At 38.4% G+C, this 18,193-nt stretch overlaps 1 long non-coding RNA gene across 1 annotated transcript in view; it reads right to left on the reverse strand.

Annotated features, from left to right (window-relative positions):
- The window catches only part of LOC137858587 (uncharacterized), a 431,320-nt gene extending 418,818 nt beyond the window's left edge, over positions 1–12,502 (reverse strand). The window contains exons 1-2 of the long non-coding RNA XR_011097864.1: positions 12,172–12,502; positions 6,092–6,154 (exon numbers count right to left, since the gene is read on the reverse strand). This is a non-coding gene — a long non-coding RNA (uncharacterized lncRNA). The remainder of the gene's footprint in view (positions 1–6,091; positions 6,155–12,171) is intronic.
- Between the last annotated feature and the right edge of the window lie 5,691 nt (positions 12,503–18,193).

The raw sequence follows: 18,193 nt of genomic DNA on the forward strand, positions 1-18,193 counted from the left end.
CAAAATAAACTGATGTTAGTCTTCATGCTCAGTACCATGTTTATCTAGTGTACTTGCTAATTCTATGTAGTTCATAACATGATGCAGTTAAGACATAATTGATATAGAAAAAAATCAACTGTCACAGTCTTTGATTTAAAAAGCAGATATGACAGTGTATCCTGTTCCTCTTACAGGAGTCAAGCACAGATATACTTTTCTTTGCTATTGATCAACTAAATCACCAGCTGTTTATGCAGAACTGCTGGCAACCTTGGAAGTGCAATTTATCTTTCTAAGCTCTATGAACTTGATTCACCCATTTGTTTAAGAGCACAGCAAGCTAACAATATGTATGTTTTTCTTATTAGTACATAAAAAGGCTCAAGAAACAGTCCCTAACCACGCAAAACTTCCACTGGAGAAATTTATACCTGCTGAAGAGTTAAAGGATGAACTCCACAAGTTCATCACAAGTAGCATCTATATGAAATGAATATCTTTATATATATATAAAATATATATAAATATCTTTATCTGCTTAAGGTCTAACACTTGAAGCTTATTATAGGCAAATTTTAAAAGTTGCACCAAGTCCATACAGGTGTGCACACAGGCAGGGAAAAATGTGTCTCTTTCCCCCCCAGTTTTAATTACTTTTTTTTTTGTCTCCTTTTTGTTATCAGCTTACTATCATGGTCTTGCACAGCTGAGTACAACTACAGAAGTTTTTACATACCATAGACATTTTGATATGCAAAAACCCATAACAAGGACATCACATTCTCTACTTTCACATAAGAACGTAGTTTCAGTTTTCTGTGCATTTCAAAAAGCAAGTTAATAAAGATCTATGAGGTGTAGGTCCTGCCTAGCAAATTTGATTTCCTTTTACGAAAAGTTCACCGATCTAGTCGATCAAGGGGAAACAATCTGAAACTGATGTGATCCTTTTGTACTTCAGCAAAGCTTTTGACATGGTTTCAATAGGATCCTACTGGACAAAACATCCAGGATACAACTAAACAAAAACATCATCTGATGGGTGAGCAATTGGCTGACAGGTAGGGCTCAAAGGGTTGTGGTAAATAGGACAACATCAGGCTGGCGGATGGTAACTAGTGGGGTCCCTCAAGGCTCCAATTCAGGGCCAGTCCTCTTCAATGTTTTTATAAATGATTTGGATGTAGGACAAGAAGGTGTTTTGAGCAAATTTGCCAACACCACCAAACTTGGAGAAGCTGTAGACTTGTCTAAGGGTGGAAAGGCCTTGCAGAGAGATCTGGACAGATTGGAGAGCTGGGCGATCACCAACCACATGAAGTTTAACAACAGCAAGTGCTGGGTCCTGCACCTGGGACAGGGCAACCCCTGCTATCTGTACAGACTGGGTGACGAGATGCTGGAGAGCAGCCCCGCAGAGAGGGATCTGGGCACTCTGGTTGACAGCAAGTTGAATATGAGCCAGCAGCGTGCCCTGGCAGCCAGGAGGGCCAACCGTGTCCTGGGGTGCATCAAGCACGGCATCGCTAGTCGGTCAAGGGAAGTGATTGTCCTGCTCTACTTTGGTGCAGCCTCACCTTGAGTGCTGTGTGCAGTTCTGGGCACCGTAGTACAAAAAGGATGTAAAACTGTTGGAGGGTGTCCAGAGAAGTGGGACAAAGATGGTGAAGGGCCTAGAGGGGAAGATGTAAAAAGAGTGGCTGAGGGCACTGGGCCTGTTCAGCCTGGAGAAGAGTAGGCTGAGGGGAGACCTCATCACAGTCTACAGCTTCCTTGGGAGGGGGAGTGGAGGGGCAGGCACCAATCTATTCTCTTTAGTGACCAGTGATAGGACCCAAGGAAATGGTGTGAAGCTGAGGCAGGGGAAGTTTAGGCTGGATATCAGGAAGAGGTTCTTCACCGAGAGGGTGGTTGCACACTGGAACAGGCTCCCCAGGGAAGTAGTCACTGCACCAAGCCTGTCTGAATTTAAGAAGCATTTGGACTGTACACTTAGTCACATGGTCTAAAATTTTGGGTAGACCTGTGCAGTGCCAAGAGTTGGATTTGATGATCCTTATGGGTCCCTTCCAACTTGGGATATTCTATGATAAGTCATCCTGGAAATGTTGATCACAGTTTTCCACTAATTTTTGGTAACAGACCATTCTCATGTTACTTGCTTCAAAACTTATTAGTTCAGCATATATTGGCTGTGTGTTTGCTATCAGATCCTATCTGGAAGCCAGGTTTCCCTCTATCCAAAACAAAAGCAAACTTATTTTAACACCTCACATTCCCATACAAGACATTCATTAACAAATGTGCACAGGCACAATCAGATCACATCTGGTAACTTGTCTAGATTTAGTAGAACTATCATGACCATATACTAAAATTAAAATCCTCATGTTTTAAGGATATGTCACAAGTGTCACAGATCTCCAGTGCAGTATTTTACAATAGAGTGGATCACAACCTCTGAAGAAACATGTATGCAGCAGAGAGAATGTACATGCATGAAGAGTTGAGCACACGGTACCTGTCTTTTTCAAGCTGATTATTCTGATGCAGTCTGACAGAAGCTACAGCTAAGCTGTATCATTTTCAAAGGCTCTCTGACCGTGTGAAAGTCAACAGATGTGGGAATGTAATAACAGTTGGAAAGACTGAAAAACCAGGCACAGAACAGCAACTGTTAAGTTCCATTTTTCTCTCCCTGCTCTGACACACAAACACGGAGTAGCCACTAAGTAAAGCCTCCTCCTGTAAACCCAGCTCTTTGGAGAAGGGATGAGAGCAGCAGGGAAAAGGCAGAAATGAAAGAGTAGCAGGAATACATCATTCTGTCTGTAAAACAAAAGTAGGAAGAATGCACGTGCCAGAGCCAGCAACCCATCATGACCTAGGTGACAGAAAACAAACAGTGGGGAAATGGAGACATTTTAAAGACACTTGCAAAGATAATTTACAGTTACAACAGTGATCCAGAGCACTGAAAAATTATAGCTGTCAAATGACTAATTGGTGATGAACACCAAATGACTGAGTGAAGCTGTTTGACAATAACTGTCAGCATGATCACAAACAAAATACCAGCTACGTACCCAACAGTCCCACCCAGCATATTAATAAGAGAGCTGGGACAATCCTTCAAACTATGCTGCATAACTGAGGCCCGAGTCAGTGAGGTCAAGTGACAAGTGATTTAATTTCCAATTAAAGCTCTTGTAATCATGCATTAGCAGGTACCTTTTAGTTGCAGCACTCACGGGTATAAACCAAACTAGTTTCTTACAAATAAAACCACAATCTATTCTAACCATACACAGCACTTGCATCTGAACCTGCACAAATTGCTTCTTCCCAAGATCACAAATGAAAATAATTTGTGCCTAAGAGCCCTTTTTAGAAATCTGTTATGATTTTAATCAAATTCGCTCACCACCAAATACTACAATATGAAACTAATCACTTGCTTTGTAAGTTTACACAGACACTAAGGAAGTTTCAACAGCTGTTGGAACAACATTGCAGCCTCTGACTTTTTAATAAAGTTGCTGCAGTCAAAGTTTACTATAAATTGATGATTTAGCTGGATTAGATGTTAATATGCAGCCTGATATATTATTCATGAGACTGAGTCACAGACCTAATTAGAAACATGACATGAAAAGCTTTCGAGTCCACAATCTGGATTCTCCCTGACATGAAAGATTTGACATGTGAATAAATTTTCACTTACTGAGAGAAGAGAGATAAATGACCTTTTACATCTAAATGTAAAAATGTCATGTTGGAGATGCATCACTTGCCTTCCTGAGAGTTTGGGAAAAACAGGAGCAGTATCCAGTTTGATATAAGAGAAGCCCTTCCGAAACAGACCACCCATCTCTATGTGGTTGCAAAATGTCTGTTCCATTCTCCTGCCCAGTCACAGACATTAAATAAAAAAACATAATCCCCTGCCAGACAAACTTTTCAGGAGCTTCATTAAGATGGCCTAGAAACAGCTTTGCTTAGCTGTGTGAAGGAGGCCTATGTTGTAACTACACAGCCCTAAATACCTGCATATACCAGTTGGTGTAATGTCAGCTTTCCAGGCTTAAATGATGATTGAACAATCTTAGAGAATTGTTACTTAGATGTTTTGGCCAGAAATACTGTGCTAGTGAAATTAGTAACAATAGACTCAGACAACAGCAGAAGGGAGCTGCTGTTCAATTAATGACACTGACTAGCAGCGGGCAATAAGTGTACCTGGGAAAGCATTAGTAACACTTCATATTAGGGGACTATTTTGTGCAGTGAATTATTCCAGTAATAATTTATTTATTGAGGCATATGCCAAAACCCAACTTGCTATAACACTAAGTGAAGTTGGTATGGTAGCATAACCCTTAATTATTTGCCTTCCTAAAGACTACTTTTTTTTTTTTTTTTGAACTCAGGACTGATTTTAAGAGCCCATTTTCCCACACTTGCCTGTTTCAGTGCTAATCAATGCGTTTAGGATGACAAATATTGTTTTAAGAAATATTTCTGTTGAGATGTATTTTTGAAAATTTGGGTTAATTATTTCTTATCTTGGTACATAGAAGTTTGATAATTTAATTTCTACTATAATTCTTTACATCCTCTATTCATATGCTACGTATTATCTTACGCAGAATGAAACCAACCCTCAGATATAGAAAAAAATGAAGGTATCACTGGATACATCTGAAATAAATATGGTCTGCCAGGCATAGAGAGAATATGATGAGAAACACTTTCTTCAGTTTACAAAACAAACCACCATGATATACTAATTAGCTGACAACATGGAAGAAAGTATTTTAAAAAGAGAAATTAAACTTAGATAGAAATTAGTGTCTGAAACTTGCAATCTCTCTCTCCCTCTATACATATATTCCTAGCCAACATTGATCTGAACCTGGTAAAGCCAAAGGATAACCCAGCATAAGCAAGGCTTCTGAGTCCGTGAAAACAATCTGAAGTGGCATATAAGCAACTGAAAGCTTTTTCCAGACTTGACAACATTGAGAAATACAACAGCACAGAGCAAGAAGTCATTATTAATAAACACAGCCAACAGATTGTAGTCAGCTGTCTTTGTATGAGGGCAATACTGAAGGAGATAAGAAGGAAGAGGTCAGAATGTACTAGTTTCCAAAATTAGTAATTCATTAACATTTCATTTGAGATCTATTATGAAGAAGTCAGAAGAGGAGTAGAGTAATTCTTAGCATCAATGATCTCAGTGTCCTGATTTGTACAGGATCAACTCCTGAGCCATCTGTAAGATTTACACTCACAACCAAACTCGCTTCTCTTACCTCAAGTTGTTTATGGTTTTCCAGCTTGCAGGAAAAAAACACTGTGACAAGGATAAGAGACTATTTACTTCTGAGTTATTTTAAAATAGTATTATGTTTTAGACTTACTGCCAAATAGCTTCTGTTGGTGGTACCATTCATTCTACTCTGAATGCACCAAACAGCAAAAAGTGCCAACTGAGTAGAAGCTACAAGCAAGCAGTCCCTGTCTCAAACTATAACTGTGCCATCTGGCCTTTTGAAATTTGTAGCTGTTTCTAATAAAGCACTAATTAATGCTTTTCATAATCTGCCATTGTTCAGCAATACATTAGTTTTCATCTCTAGTGAAAACTTTTTCAATCAATGTAATTCACATTCCAGAAGAAAACATGGAAAAGATTAGAGGTAGCTGATTTTTTGATTTATAAATCAGATTAAAGCTTCAACCACTGTTGTAGAGATTACTAGTATGTTCATGGTCCAGATATATAGTTAAACAAATTGAAAACCCATATTTATAAAGATAAATAGCTTAACTAAAGAAAGATCAGGAAAACAAAAAGAACACACAACAAATCAAAGAGCATGGGCTTGACAACTTAAGCCTTATGAGCCCAATTTCAAAGTCTGTCATTTAGCTACAACGTATTCACCAAATGTAACTCCCCCAAAGGACATAACTCTTCATAAGTCTTACTGAAGGTAAAATGAGAAACTCACACCCTTGACATTGTCAGTGACAGAAAACAGACCTCAATGTGCCACTGTTCAGATGTGTATTTATTCTAGAGAGGGATCTCTTCTCTTACCGTACATGAAAGAGCAGATCCTTTATATTCTTCTCAGCTCAATTGACACTCCATTGGTTAAAGCTAGGGAGGGGGAAAAAAATAAAAAACATTTTAGGTAGGGGATTTTCACAAATTTTCTTGGCCTGATATGTTTATACAAGACTTACAAGAAATAATCATAAGACAAAGGTTCTGATGGAGGTTGCCTATGTTATGGCTATTTCAAATTAAATCTAAAAAACTAACAGCTGATGCCAATATGCCACAAGTCCTTACACTAGAACAATATAGTAAAGATGAGGTGGAGTCTGGTGATTTTCTATTTCTTTCTCTCAGCAGTGCGTTATTCTCTTAACAGAGAGTTAGGAAGGAAAGAGAGCTAAGAAGGTCAGACATGTAGTACAATGAGCCTGCCCTATCAGAAAAAGTTTTCTACCTCTGCTCCTATACATGTTTTTGGATTTCCTTATGAAAGTTATGAAGACAAATAAAGCATGTAAACTCTGGTTAAAACAAGAAGTTTTGCCTGTAGCATCGTGATGACAAATGCAAGTAAGAATATTTCAGACCTACCAATGTGAGCAACCCATTAGTAGTTTCTACACTTTCAAATTCCATCCAGCGCAGTAATTAATAGATGCTTAATAAGATGCCGCATGTAGTCTCATTCAAATTCACCCCAGCACCTCCTACTAATTTTATTCCCTATGTAGTGATCTCTTTCAAAAAAGAGCAATATACTGAAGTCAATAGGACAATCCCATTCCATAAAAGGAGAGAATCTAGACTAAAGATGTAAAGTACCTCTTTAATAAACCAAGTAAATTTTGGGAGAGATTCCTGAATACAGTCAGCTCTAATGGAGACATGAAGTTAAACAGTGAAAAGAATAACTGCTATCAAATAACATTGACCTATTGTAAAGAAAATATAATCTATTTACAGAACAAGCATAACAGCAACTAAGCTCAGTGTTTGACTCAAAAGCAAATAGTATCAATGTTTTAACTGAAGCAGTCTATCTTCCTTTGAGATGGTAACAATAATGTTGTTAGAAGATTTATATTTTTGGCTTTCTAGTTCTGCTTTTCAGATAGCTACTATGGTCACCTGTAACAATCCAGCTAGTTATTAGGGAAGCAATCAATGTTCAGAGAGATACAGAAGTCATTCCCCTCTCCTTCCTCTGCTAAGGAAACAGGAAACATTCCAGATAAGAATTTAGGGATGCAACTCATTTAAAGGTTCAATTCAGTGTTTTATGAAGAAGTTTTAGTTTGGAAATTATAAACTGAACAAGCTACTGAGAAAATTCAGACTTTTAGATGCAGATTTAACATCACGCCCCTAAAATGATGCGTTCTGCTACGAAGTAAGCCATTTAAAAAAATGGGTTCCAATCTCCCCTTTTCCAGATTTCTATTGCTGTTAAATTATAAGATTAAACAATCTGCTTTACCAGTTTAGTGAAAAAAAGTTTCTATAGCAAATTATTCTAATCTCTTGTTAACAGTTTTTCTCATATTTAAACACACCATTTCCCTGATTACCAGATGTAACCAAGATTCCCAGAAGTGCTTATATCTAGGAATTTTTACAAGAATTATCAGTCAACATCAACACAGTATTTGCTGCAGAATGCATACTAGGCATTTCAATATGATAACATCACCCCAGACTGCGTTTGCCTTTAATTTATTCAAATCAATTTAATCCCAAAGCTTTTATACTGCAGAAGTAGAATATGCTCCCTTGCACATACTTAAATGATGATGTTATATTTGACTTCAGAGTACTATATTAAACACTTGTATATCATGATATATCAGGCTTTTATCTGTGATCATTTTCCTTTCATGTTAATACTTCTTTCAACACACAGCAGCATTCACGTATGGCTCAGGCTCCCATAAAGCTGAGCTTGGCAGGAACTAAGGGTACTACAGTGTGGTCGCAGCCATCTGTCAGCACAACTGGCCATACATTCAAACAACAACAAAACAAAACCAATTAGAAGTCACTGGCCTGGTTACTGCGAAGACCAGAAGAAAATAACTACCAAATATGACACCCAGGAAACAAGCTTGTTGGAGCCAGGGCCAGCTCCTCATTCTCCTGTAACGTGCCTTTGAGAGGCAGTATTGGGTTTCAAGAGCTGTCTTTCAGTGACTGGAGTTTGCCAGAGACCATGCTGAACACTCACCATAGTCTACTTGAGTTATCTTGAGTTTTCAGTTCATAAGCCCAAGTTTCTAAGTTGCGATAGCTCATGACACATTTCCTATGATCAGTCATTCAGATATATCCATGAAGATGATCCAGAGATTTACTGAGGATATGGAATGGTTTGGAAAGAAAACTAAAGAACTAGGCAGAAACACCTAGTTTGGACCACCATTTATACTTTTATTGCATTCTAGTTAACCATCTCATGGCCACTGCAAGATATAGTTAGTAGTCCATTCAAGTTAACAACACAAATCAAGTTTATTTTTTCAACCTTATCACTGAAAGCATGAAATTCTTTCTTTTTTTTTTTTTCATCCCGGGTAAACGCTTAATTATATATGCTTATTATATATGCTTAATTATGCTTATTATAAATGCTTATTATATATGCTTAATATTTGAAAACACTTTCTTGGTTGATCAGAATAAAGGTACATTTAAGTATAGTCGCAAGCATTTTATAAATATATAAAATTCCTATCAATTACTGGATTAATTCCTGAGTTTATTTTTTATCTTCTGCTGTTGCACTTATTGTTGTCTTAATTTATATTCTGTTATTACTTGTAACACAGAGCGACCCTATCTCACTACAGTGCAATAATAAAGCAAATATTACCTATGGGATGAAGAGTGTATCCCCCAGTATCTTCCACAATGATGAAAAGTAAATATTTCAGGGAGTTGAGCAATTAATTTTTTTTTTTTAATAGGAAAGAAAAAAGAAAAAAGCTTGGAAGATGTCACGAATTCTAGCTCAAATACAGAGCTCACTAAGAGCTTCTAGATAAAGCCAAAGAAACACATGCACTGTCACCTTATCAGCCTATGAGCAGTATCCCTCCTGAACAGAGATTTAGATCAGCTGGCTTAATGACAGGGAGGGTGAATACCATGACCAATTTTAGCTGTATTGTCTATAAAGACGAACACTGTCTTTGACAGCACCACCCAAACGCACGCTCTTTTCTATGTAGCTTTCGTACCATTTAGGTATCTTGACTACAGAATTAAAAGAGCTAAGGTTTATTTAGTATCACTTGACACTGAATCTTCAGATCAGAGACAGAAATGCAAGTATTTAAGCAATTAACTGGAAGAGAATAGGAAGTTGATTTTTATTTTACAGGAAGGATTAAGTGGGAAGTAATCAAAGTTAGCTTTCTACAGAGGCAGCTCTCAACTAACAAACTCTGAAGATAGCACCACAAGCTAAAAAAATATGAAATCTGATTGTGTTGTATACCACCAACAGCATGTGAAACTGCTAGCAAAATATCATGGAGACTATTCTCCTATATCTCTGAGTTCCAGAGAAAACTTTGCTTAAAGCCTGGTGTGCCCCATAGGTAGTAACGTTAATGCTAACACTGACCAACAGAAATGACTGCAATCATGCTACTACAATCTTCTACTGCAGAGAAAGGCAATCATGCAAATGAGTTTCCTGTCAAATTGCTATCTAATTTTAGTAATGTCCATCCAGCCTGGATATCATTACTTTATATTTTTGTTTCTAAGTCATCACAGAACTGATAGCTGCAAGTAGAAAAGAAAGAAACAATGAGAATGGTCCTTGGGTAATAAGGAAAAGAAAACTTCTGGGCTGTCAGGAACTAGAAATAGCAGATACTACCTCTATCAGCTGTATTTTTTTTTTTCTTCTCCACCATTGCCCATTCCAGGTATCCCATTACTGTGATTTAGGATTTTGCAGGCTCAAATACAGATGGCAGCAAATTTAAGAGGCCTACAAGAAATAAACCTTACCAGACCCTTCCCACCTTCCCCAACATAAAGTTTAAAGTATAAAATGAAAAGGAATACAAATTTTTTGTAAGCATAATTCTAGAACAATACAGTATTAGCTGTAGATTCAAAAACGCAAGGGAGAATGTTTCTAGCAAAGTAGATGCTCCGTGTCTGTCCCTTTAAAGGGATGAGGGATGGAGAAGCAGCAGGGAAACGTTCCTGAAAGTGTCTTTTAACACCAAGTAAAGAGACAAGTTAGCCATCTGAAAAGCAAAGCACGATTTCTTTTACAGATCATAAGACATATTAAGCAGGGCTACATTCTTGGGTTTCTGTTCTTAACCAGCAGCAATGTACTTACTTGTGGTCATGAGGACAGTAATTGCTCTTGGATATTTTTGTTTCTAAAAGTTCCTAAACAGAATATGGGGAGACTGCATTAAACACACTTGATCACATCTTTTATGAAACCTGCACGTGTAACTAACAAGACTATGTAGTTACTGTCCTAAATGCAACATTTTTTAACAGAAGAGGCATGTAAACCCTCTATCAGAGATATATTCTCAAGGGAACACATTTCATCCTGAGACACCATACATTTTTTAAATTCAAGCTTTTGCAGGCTTTAACATTACAGTTGGACTATCCAGGTTTTTTGTTAAATAACTAGGCTTGTAATCAAAGAAAAAGAAAAATCAAAAGGAATGAGTTTTAGCTGGGACAAGTCCTGTTTTCTGTAGCATTAGAACCTCAAACGCAACTCAGGAAGGTGAAAGCTTGTGGTTGAAAGGTGTCCTGAAGATGCACACCAGCAGCTAAGGACTAGATGTTTCAGTTGTTAGGACACCTGCAGGTGATGGCAGTTACTTGGCAAACGTGTAGAGCACTTCAGAGGCAGGTGCTCTTGGTGTTTCCATCAGCACCTAGACCAGTTAAACACCCACCCACCCACTCCCACCTGGAAGACTCATGCTCCCTCCCTCCCTATCCTCTCACCACAGTACCTCCAAGTTTCACATCCCCAAGCCCTTAGCCAGGCAATCAGAGGACTTCCCACCTCCACAGGCATCAACAACCTGCACCAAGTGAGATGTTGATGTTAATTAACAGGTGGGCATCTCCCTATCCAAGGCAGGTGCGGGCTCCTGACAGCCCAGAGAATGTTTCAGTTCAGAAGTGCAGAAGAACAATGGGAAGAGAAATATTGCAGGTTTTCTAAATGATTTTAAACTAGTAGAAGAGGTATTAAGTTTCAGAAAGACTATGAACATAGAAGTCAGGAAGAAAAATTGGAAGATGACAATAGGAAATATGCCAAAGAAGTGTGGCAAGGATAAAGGACTCAAAGACAGATATGAGGGGATTATAATCTTTGTAAACTGATGAGGGAAAATGACAAGGACTTGCACATTCAAGTTCACCATCCTCCTGACTTGCATGCCTTCATCCCACTTCTCATAAATCCAATAAGATTCATTTCCTGGAACAGCTTCCAGGTCTCCATCCCCAGACCCACCTCCTCTCCAGCACTCCCCACCTGAAGAGTGAGCTGCGGACATATCAGGAGCTGCGTTCCTAGCCAGCAGCATTCAAGGCAGCCAGAGTGTGAAGGAAGTGGCACCATGCAGCATCCAGGAAAAAAAAAATAATTACGAAATAGGAAGAAGGAAATATTGATAAAAGGTCACATCTATTCTGAGTTTTATGCTTTCAGCTGCATGTTCCTTTCCTACTAAAAGAAGCACCTGAGAAAAGCTTGCCAAAAAAAAAGAAAAAAAGAGGAGTGGGTGGAAGCCATCAAAACAAAAATATATTCCTATATAAGAAGAGAAGCTGATTCAGTTGTCACCAGACTACAGAGAGTGGTTTCATTACCAAAGAACAAGATATAACTTCTCCCCCTACACTTAGGCATTGTAATAATAAAAAGACCCTGTAAAACCACTGCAGTAAATTAGGAAGCTAGAAAAAATACACAGGGCACAGGTTAATGGCATTTATACATATTTTTGGGAAGAAGAACAATTACAATTTGCATCTCAGCACATGCCCACTACTTAGCATAACCTTAAACACTAATAAATTCAAACACGACAGATCACTGGTTCTCCTACCTGCTACTTTCCATACACAGCAAAGGGCAGCAGCAAGTACAGCTCTGTTTTCCTGTGGCTGCTAATGCTGCACTGCAGTTATTCCAGCCACACCAGCACTAGAGTGGCCCCAGGTTGTACAGCCAGTGCCTGAAACAGGCATGGAAGCGCATTGCCTCCCAGGTAAGGACAGCTTGCACTTCTTTCCCTTCTCCAGGAGGAAAACAAGTAGTACTAATATCCATGCCTCTTAAAACCTTCACTTAACAGATTAGAAGAGCTGACAATTACACACTCCTCAGAAAGCCTGTTAATAAGATGCAACTCACACCCCCAGGACTGGCCAGCCCCAGCTGTCCCTCATCGCCTTTTGTGATCTCCAGCTAGCACCCCACACCCCTAATCAGGTCCTGCTCTGCCCCAGGGCACAGCACATGACTGAAGAAGCAATTGCTAGAAATAGAGTTTTCTTCTTAAATTCCTTTAGTCTATGAGTTGTGGTGGTAGTTCTTTGTTGTTTTGGTTTGCTTTTCTGTTTGTTTGGTTGGTTTTGCTGACAAATAAAAGAGAAAATTACCATCTTATTCCTTTTCTGCAAGCCAGCCTACTTTTCTACCTCTGAGATAACCGTGAGCATAGCAAAAAGCTTCTTAAAATCTAGTCCTGCTTGTCCAGGATCAGTAGCCAGACTCTTTCTCAACCCACTGAATGAGGCTGTGACCTTGAGACTGTAGATTTGCCACACAGGAACACTTGCGGAAGGTAAAAATGCTTCCTTTGCACCAGCTCTGCTTCTGCACCATACATTCAAAATAATGACATTTCTTACCACAAGGCACAGAGCTGCACTTAAGCACCTAACAAATATGAATGTGCACTAGAGTATATAACTGAAATTCTGCCTCTGGACAGCTTCCTCCCCAAAAGATTTTTATCTATATAAATGATATGTGGTTCCTACACACCTGGGGAAGATTTAAAAAGGAAAAAAAAAAAAAAGGAAACCCAATTCCATATGAAGATGCTTGATGAGCTAGATTAATGTTATTATCTAGCACCTTACAATTCATCTTTTGAATTGTATTGGCAGTGGTGGTGGCTACAAGACAGCAGAGACACAATCAGACACATACATGGTACATATGCCCAGGTTTCTTCACTGTCTGTCTTAGGTTTTGTGATTTCCATTGTGAAAGTAATAAACTGACACTTTTGTGTAGCTATGTGAATAAATGCTTTTTTTTTTTTTTTTGTTAGTTAAAGCATAATATTACTGCCCAGAGAGCAACAACATACTGGCCAGAAATGTGCTCATCTATGTGTAATACTGACAAGTAAGGCTGCAATCCTTTGTTGTGCAGGTGACAGCACCAGCACAGCCTGCTCAGAGGTCATCTACTCTCCTCTTTGGAGATCTTCCAAAGCTGTTTGAACATGGTCCTGAGCACCCCTGTTTTGGGTGGCCCTGATACAGCAGGGGTTAGGCCAGCTCTCTCCAGAGGTCCGCTCTAGCCTCAAGCATTGTAAAAAGTGATTCTGTAAAAGGAGAGCAGGATGGACAGCAGCATTGTTTACTCATACTTCTGTTACACGGAAAACTTATGGTTTTGTTTTGTTTTGATGTGTTAAATGCTTGTAATGTTGAAGTTTGCTTCTGAGAAAATAAAGGGAGAAATAGGGCAAATTCAGCCACCTGAAGTCATGTACGATGGTTTGTAGAGGTAAATCAAAGACACAAGGAAAGCTTTTCTGTGTGAAGAGTGTCAGAGTAAATTAAGAGAGATATTGACAAGATTATCAACACAGTAGAAATGAAAAGCATCTGCACTGTAATGGAGGCTATGCAAAATCAGGCTCTGTATCAAGAGAACACAATTCATATTTCTGTGGCTAGATATCATGTATTGAGATCTAATTAAAATATATAATCCAGCATTTATAACTGCATTCTGAGTCAGACTCAAAAGGAGGTGGGGGCACCAGAAAAAGAACGATTTTCCAAAAATATCATTAGTATATTAGTGAAGGTATTAAACCCTACATTTAGGAAACATTTGGCTGCAGTACACTTTCAGAAGTACTACTGTGGCCCAGGAAGAAGTTTTCTCCCAGTCACTAGTTAGCGGACCAGGCAATATGACCCAGACCAGGGCCTGTCTGCTGCAGAGGTGCCTGCTGGCCAGATGGTAACATCAGAAACAGTTTTTGTTGGGTAATAATGGTGGAAAGGGCCACATTTCTGTTTCCAAAGTGCAAAAGCAAAAGAAACAAGGTTTGTGACAGTAGTGACTTCAAAGCATGCTACAAACAATTTCATCTGCCATGCTGAAGGGAAAAATGGGATCGAAGAAACAGAAGGAACAGGGAAACACAGCAGCATGCTACAGAGCAGTCTAGAGAATTAAACAAGGCTTGAATAGCCTGAAAACATACAGTCTCACAGCTTGTCAAGCACATATCCTGAAAAGAAATGCTTGGAATCAATTTATGTTATCATTTGCTTATTTTAAATTTTCTTGTCTTGTAATAGCTAATGATGCAATCCATTTTTTTCTCTTATCTAAGACCATCTAGATTGTCACCCCATTTATTTATTTATTTGTGCGCTGCACTGTCTGTGATAGTTAAACTATTTATCGTACAACAAAAATCCTTATACACTCTGTTTGCATTGACGAAATCTGTGGCAGCTGTGTTGTGATCATTGTGTGCCTCTAAAAGCCTCCAGCCAGTTTGACATAGATTGGCAATATCTGACTTCGAAGGACTGGTGGTAACGAGGGGTGGAGGAATCAATTCCTCATTGCTCTGTAAGAAGGAAAATAGAAGTACTGAGCTGGGTCTAGACTACTTCTGCCACTATGGATTTACTGCACATTGTGATACAATTATCTATAGGCAGGAATTCAGCTTGCTGATGAAAAACAGCAGCAGAGAACTGAATAAACCACCTCTAACACTGAAGGACAATGGATTAACCATTGCAAGGATTTCACTCCACAATAGGGTAAATAAACAAACTGCAGGTAAAATAAATCTACGCACATCTGTGTTGAGAGAATCTGACTGGCTTGGCATCTGCATGTTGTGTGCATAAGAATCTCTACCCAAACACTGAATTCTAATTGACTTTCACAAGTCAATTCATAGTGGATTTCACAAAGGCAGTTGTCAATGCTCTATGGTTGAACAGCTGATTGAATTAGGAGGAAGTCACTCGCTATTCTGAGCAGCCTGCATTCTACAAGTTCTGGTGAAACAGCTAAAAATTCCATCAAATATGACTTAGCAAGAAAAGGTTTTATAAAAATTCCACTGTAAATAGGAGCACATTGTCCTGATTTTACTGTCATTGTTCATGAAATTAAGATGACTTATTTGTAAATAATACGTGATTTTTTGTTTATTGAACATAAATGATTTTTTCTTTACAAACGGCCTCATGGATTAAACACTGTTTATATATTTTAGAAAGCTGTGGGAGAGCTGTAAAGAATTCTGCTTAAATCACCATAAGTGATGGATAAATTGACTCTAAAATGTTTAAATCACATCTAGCTCATAAGACAGAAATTCTGTGAGAAGAGGCTAACTACAAATTTTCAGATTTGGAATATTCTGGAGGTGTGAATAATACATCAACATTTTAATGCTTATCTTCTGCTGAGGACCCAGCTCACCTACTAGTGTTTGGGGTTATTTGGCAGGACGTTCAGCTCAGCAGCTTGCTTCATTCAGTAGTTGTTTCCAAGCACGTTAAAGAACACCAGCTGTGATGGTCATTTTTTCATTCCCCTGTCTCCACAGTTTAATTATTTAAACAAATAATATAGGTTTGAGGCAAGATGAAGAAAATATGTTTAAAGAAGTTATCAAAATGGCTAGGAGAAACATAAATGGCCAGTGATAGAGTGGAGGTCAAACTGGGCAATACAAATGTTAGCTTTTTTGCTATGCAAGCATGAGTCTGTCACTCAGAAAATTTGTTATCAGGGAAGAAAGAAATTCCATAAAGCAAAGAACTTATAACTGCAAACTGGCACTGTTCATTTTGCAAGTCAGTATAGCCCTGAATCATTTTTCTCTATTTCATATTGGATGCTCTCATTTGTGCTGTCTTTTCACTAACTCATCCACTAACGGTGTAGATCCTGAACAGTTTACATCAACTAATCCCTCAGGCTTGGGAATACTGCAGAGAATGATACACATCACGGATCCCTTTATCCTTTCATGATATACATCTTTGATATGCATTATTATGACACACAATAAACCTCACTTTAGTGTAGTCACGCAGATACAGCACATGTCATCAGTCACTGAAAAGTGGGCCTGAGGGTTTTTAAGGCTGAGTAGGTGGGTGTTTTATTTATGACATGAATATGACAACTCTATTAATGTAGAAACTGTATGCAGTAAACGCTCTTCCACCACTAACGATTGTATACTTTTATATAATGCAAAAGCAAAATAATATTTTTTCTATAGTATTTGTTTTTAAAAATAATCCTCTATATTTTACTGAGTAACTTGCTGGATACTGAAAGCCATGAAGACTTTTTCATTTTTTATTTTATTTTATTATTTTTTTTAGGTCTAACAACATGGTTAATATCCTTAAACTATTTTCTCCATGTAAGATTTCATTCCATTTTTTGCTATCCAATCTCATCCAATTTGTTTTCATCAGGTACCAGCTTGCTGTCCAGCAAGCCAATCTCATTCCATATTGATCTGTGGTGAGACAAAAGGATAGAAGAAAGCAAAAATAAAAGAAAAAGAACGGTAGCCAAAAAAAAAAAAAAAAAAATACAAGAGAAGCACCTTGACCTCTATTCCTTCCATGCTGTGGCAGTATAGCTAGTCTGCAAAAATAAGTGCAGTGCTATATTAGTAAGGAATTCCTCTGACAGAACTGGTACAAATGTATTTGTGCCCCCGCCTCCATACAATAGCTGCTTGCTAGGTTTGGTTAGTTGATGTTGTGTGACAGCAGTTATGAGTCAGCAGAAAATGTGTTTTAGTGCACACTTGAGAAATCCATACGATCAATAGCTAGGGGAAGAACACAAATGTGTAGCATGTTTGTTTGCCCCTCCTTTCTAAAGTATCTCATCACTGATCCGCTCTGAGCTCAAACATTCAGACCACAAGTATTTTCAAAATAGTTTGAGCCTGTGTCATATCTGTTTATTCACTGTCAGTAAAATGCTGTTGCATTACTAAGGATGAGTGATTTTCAACACCGTTCTTATTGAATATCTCTGCAAAAATAAAGTCTCTGATCATTTGAGATACTGAAAAGCTCAGACTGTCTCAGCTCTTGAGGGCAGCTATGTTACATGTCAGAAACATGTTTAACACTTGAGGGCTTACAACAAGCACCATTTGGAATCAGTGGAAGTATGTAATGGGGTAACAGAGAGCTATGGTATGAGAGCTAAGATAACCAGACATCCTCATTACAATTGCAAGTAACTTATGCAAAGAAAGTCTAATGTGGACAGAAATTGAAACAATTCTCTTGTGTATAGTTCACTTTAGCAAAAGATCGTTTAGCAGAAAGGTACATTGTGAGGAGTCAGCTCTTTTCTCCTTGTGACGTGTGCACTATGTCAGTCTTCTGCTGAAGAGCTGTCCATCCAAACAGCTTTCCAGACAGAAATTCCTAAGGTGGTGAAAATCTGTCCCTGATTTATAGATCACAAAATCAGTCTGACTCATCTTTGAAGCTGACCTGACAATTTTTGTCAGTGCATGGGAGGAAGCTACAGAGCAGCACTAAACCAACAGAAACGTTGCTGAGAAACACCAGTGCTGTTCTCACCTGTGGGATGCTGCTGAACATCACCAAAAAAGTAACAGACCAGAAAATGAGGACCACAAGCAAATAGGAAAACCATAGTTTGAATTCTTCAAATTTGTTCAAAGCAATCAAAATATCTCCTGACAGGCCTAAAATACATTGCATTGGTAAGCAAGATCGAGGTTTAGCCCTTTTTTTTTCATACAAAAGCATAACTTATATCACCATGTGATA

This window comes from Anas acuta, chromosome 6 (assembly GCF_963932015.1).
Source record: "Anas acuta chromosome 6, bAnaAcu1.1, whole genome shotgun sequence".
Taxonomy (NCBI): domain Eukaryota; kingdom Metazoa; phylum Chordata; class Aves; order Anseriformes; family Anatidae; genus Anas; species Anas acuta.